Here is a 5,000-nt window from a genome sequence, read left to right as displayed (position 1 = left end):
CTCTTTGTGTTCACCCAAAATTGCTGAAACGGTGTGCCTACAAGTAACAGTGGTAGTCGTGGCCGAGCGGTTAAGGCGATGGACTAGAAATCCATTGGGGTCTCCCCGCGCATGTTCTTGTCCTGCCGACTACGGACCTTTATATTTTGTGCAACAGGTACAAACGTTGGGTGTCACTTTGTAGTGTCATGTTGATGGCTTCCATTGAAAATTAGGTTCTATGTTGTCTTCTTCCAGGCTACAACATACTTCTTTCCATGACATGAACTAAGGCGAGGGACGGTGAAGTGCAGTGTCAACAGTAGGGCTCGCCCTTTGTCTTTACCCAAAACAAAACACAACCATCTTCATCTTGTTCATGGCGTTAACGATCAGCCGTTGCATATGTGACAATAGCCTATAGGCCTACTGAGAAGTATCAGCTGGGCACCACGCTGGAAGAGACTACACATTCAGGAGTCATAGAATCATGTGACCTCTCAGTAGTACTCTTGCGCAGCGGCAATTTCATAGTCAATGAAGTCCTACTGAGACGTGATTATTGCTAGTTGAAAACTTTACCCAATACCCCGCCAGGATGACTTGAAATATAGTCAGCCATGGCAATTTTTGTTAGTCTCTCAGGAGACTTTATAACTGTGAAATGTAATACATTACAATGTGTGAAGCTATTCCCTTAGTTTGACCCCTAACATGATACTTAAAGCAGAAGTAAAACATTTCAATGTTGCCTGTATAAGGTGGTATCCCAACTTTCAGCAGCCATCTCAGATTTCCCCATGGATCTGAATTTCAACCTTTGTGATGAGTTACTAGACAACTTTACAAATGCATTGGTGAAGACATTTCTCGGCAAGGGATGTATTCACGAGATTTGACGTTTTTCTGATAACATTCCCATATTATTATAGTTATTGGACAGAGTAACTGGGAGGGCTCGTCCGGGATTTGAACCCGGGACCTCTCGCACCCGAAGCGAGAATCATACCCCTAGACCAACGAGCCTTGTTTTCCGTTCCATCTTCAGTCTGACACGGCTGTTTGAAGCTGTTAGTCATGGCTGAGTGGTTAAGGCATTGGGGTCTCCCTGCGCAGGTTAGAAACCCGCCAACTACGTATAGGCTACGGCATGTCTTTACTGAAGGTGTATTGATCAGACAACCGTTACAACCGTTGGGTGTCACTTTGTATCGTCATGTTAGAATCCTGCCGACTACGTAACGCATGGCATGTCTTTACCGAAGCTGTTTTATAATCTCTTTGAAAAAAGATTTGGTCAAGTACATTGTGGTGTGTAGCAAAGTGTTTTTTTGCACGAAATAGAATTAGTTCCAGACCGAAGAATGTGTGAACACAGCATTTGCCAACTATGTAAGAAACAACCTTTGACCCAATCTGCTCCGATCATTGACTGTTCAGAAATGCTTTGGAAGGATGGTGACCTGGAGGGGCTCGTCCGGGATTTGAACCCGGGACCTCTCTCACCCTAAGCGAGAATCATACCCCTAGACCAACGAGCCCTGTATTCACTGTAATATTTACTCTCACAAAGCTGTCTGATGCACTTGTGGCTTCCTTGAAGATGTCAGAGATGATGCAGGTAATGGAGATATGAGGGTCAATTTAACCCATCAATCAACTTTCAGAAGATTGCAATATTGCTTGGGTTGTGGGTTCAAGTCCCTCTTTGTGTTCACCCAAAATTTCTGAAACGGTGTGCCTACAAGTAACAGTGGTAGTCGTGGCCGAGCGGTTAAGGTGATGGACTAGAAATCCATTGGGGTCTCCACGCGCATGTTCTTGTCCTGACGACTACGGACCTTTATATTTTGTGCAACAGGTACAAACGTTGGGTGTCACTTTGTAGTGTCATGTTGATGGCTTCCATTGAAAATTAGGTTCTATGTTGTCTTCTTCCAGGCTACAACATACTTCTTTCCATGACATGAACTAAGGCGAGGGACGGTGAAGTGCAGTGTCAACAGTAGGGCTCGCCCTTTGTCTTTACCCAAAACAAAACACAACCATCTTCATCTTGTTCATGGCGTTAACGATCAGCCGTTGCATATGTGACAATAGCCTATAGGCCTACTGAGAAGTATCAGCTGGGCACCACGCTGGAAGAGACTACACATTCAGGAGTCATAGAATCATGTGACCTCTCAGTAGTACTCTTGCGCAGCGGCAATTTCATAGTCAATGAAGTCCTACTGAGACGTGATTATTGCTAGTTGAAAACTTTACCCAATACCCCGCCAGGATGACTTGAAATATAGTCAGCCATGGCAATTTTTGTTAGTCTCTCAGGAGACTTTATAACTGTGAAATGTAATACATTACAATGTGTGAAGCTATTCCCTTAGTTTGACCCCTAACATGATACTTAAAGCAGAAGTAAAACATTTCAATGTTGCCTGTATAAGGTGGTATCCCAACTTTCAGCAGCCATCTCAGATTTCCCCATGGATCTGAATTTCAACCTTTGTGATGAGTTACTAGACAACTTTACAAATGCATTGGTGAAGACATTTCTCGGCAAGGGATGTATTCACCAGATTTGACGTTTTTCTGATAACATTCCCATATTATTATAGTTATTGGACAGAGTAACTGGGAGGGCTCGTCCGGGATTTGAACCCGGGACCTCTCGCACCCGAAGCGAGAATCATACCCCTAGACCAACGAGCCTTGTTTTCCGTTCCATCTTCAGTCTGACACGGCTGTTTGAAGCTGTTAGTCATGGCTGAGTGGTTAAGGCATTGGGGTCTCCCTGCGCAGGTTAGAAACCCGCCAACTACGTATAGGCTACGGCATGTCTTTACTGAAGGTGTATTGATCAGACAACCGTTACAACCGTTGGGTGTCACTTTGTATCGTCATGTTAGAATCCTGCCGACTACGTAACGCATGGCATGTCTTTACCGAAGCTGTTTTATAATCTCTTTGAAAAAAGATTTGGTCAAGTACATTGTGGTGTGTAGCAAAGTGTTTTTTTGCACGAAATAGAATTAGTTCCAGACCGAAGAATGTGTGAACACAGCATTTGCCAACTATGTAAGAAACAACCTTTGACCCAATCTGCTCCGATCATTGACTGTTCAGAAATGCTTTGGAAGGATGGTGACCTGGAGGGGCTCGTCCGGGATTTGAACCCGGGACCTCTCTCACCCTAAGCGAGAATCATACCCCTAGACCAACGAGCCCTGTATTCACTGTAATATTTACTCTCACAAAGCTGTCTGATGCACTTGTGGCTTCCTTGAAGATGTCAGAGATGATGCAGGTAATGGAGATATGAGGGTCAATTTAACCCATCAATCAACTTTCAGAAGATTGCAATATTGCTTGGGTTGTGGGTTCAAGTCCCTCTTTGTGTTCACCCAAAATTGCTGAAACGGTGTGCCTACAAGTAACAGTGGTAGTCGTGGCCGAGCGGTTAAGGCGATGGACTAGAAATCCATTGGGGTCTCCACGCGCATGTTCTTGTCCTGACGACTACGGACCTTTATATTTTGTGCAACAGGTACAAACGTTGGGTGTCACTTTGTAGTGTCATGTTGATGGCTTCCATTGAAAATTAGGTTCTATGTTGTCTTCTTCCAGGCTACAACATACTTCTTTCCATGACATGAACTAAGGCGAGGGACGGTGAAGTGCAGTGTCAACAGTAGGGCTCGCCCTTTGTCTTTACCCAAAACAAAACACAACCATCTTCATCTTGTTCATGGCGTTAACGATCAGCCGTTGCATATGTGACAATAGCCTATAGGCCTACTGAGAAGTATCAGCTGGGCACCACGCTGGAAGAGACTACACATTCAGGAGTCATAGAATCATGTGACCTCTCAGTCGTACTCTTGCGCAGCGGCAATTTCATAGTCAATGAAGTCCTACTGAGACGTGATTATTGCTAGTTGAAAACTTTACCCAATACCCCGCCAGGATGACTTGAAATATAGTCAGCCATGGCAATTTTTGTTAGTCTCTCAGGAGACTTTATAACTGTGAAATGTAATACATTACAATGTGTGAAGCTATTCCCTTAGTTTGACCCCTAACATGATACTTAAAGCAGAAGTAAAACATTTCAATGTTGCCTGTATAAGGTGGTATCCCAACTTTCAGCAGCCATCTCAGATTTCCCCATGGATCTGAATTTCAACCTTTGTGATGAGTTACTAGACAACTTTACAAATGCATTGGTGAAGACATTTCTCGGCAAGGGATGTATTCACCAGATTTGACGTTTTTCGGATAACATTCCCATATTATTATAGTTATTGGACAGAGTAACTGGGAGGGCTCGTCCGGGATTTGAACCCGGGACCTCTCGCACCCGAAGCGAGAATCATACCCCTAGACCAACGAGCCTTGTTTTCCGTTCCATCTTCAGTCTGACACGGCTGTTTGAAGCTGTTAGTCATGGCTGAGTGGTTAAGGCATTGGGGTCTCCCTGCGCAGGTTAGAAACCCGCCAACTACGTATAGGCTACGGCATGTCTTTACTGAAGGTGTATTGATCAGACAACCGTTACAACCGTTGGGTGTCACTTTGTATCGTCATGTTAGAATCCTGCCGACTACGTAACGCATGGCATGTCTTTACCGAAGCTGTTTTATAATCTCTTTGAAAAAAGATTTGGTCAAGTACATTGTGGTGTGTAGCAAAGTGTTTTTTTGCACGAAATAGAATTAGTTCCAGACCGAAGAATGTGTGAACACAGCATTTGCCAACTATGTAAGAAACAACCTTTGACCCAATCTGCTCCGATCATTGACTGTTCAGAAATGCTTTGGAAGGATGGTGACCTGGAGGGGCTCGTCCGGGATTTGAACCCGGGACCTCTCTCACCCTAAGCGAGAATCATACCCCTAGACCAACGAGCCCTGTATTCACTGTAATATTTACTCTCACAAAGCTGTCTGATGCACTTGTGGCTTCCTTGAAGATGTCAGAGATGATGCAGGTAATGGAGATATGAGGGTCAATTTAACCCATCA

The sequence above is a fragment of the Electrona antarctica genome (assembly GCF_951216825.1).
Source record: "Electrona antarctica genome assembly, contig: scaffold_26, whole genome shotgun sequence".
Lineage (NCBI taxonomy): Eukaryota > Metazoa > Chordata > Actinopteri > Myctophiformes > Myctophidae > Electrona > Electrona antarctica.
Note: the sequence above shows the minus strand (reverse complement) of the source record.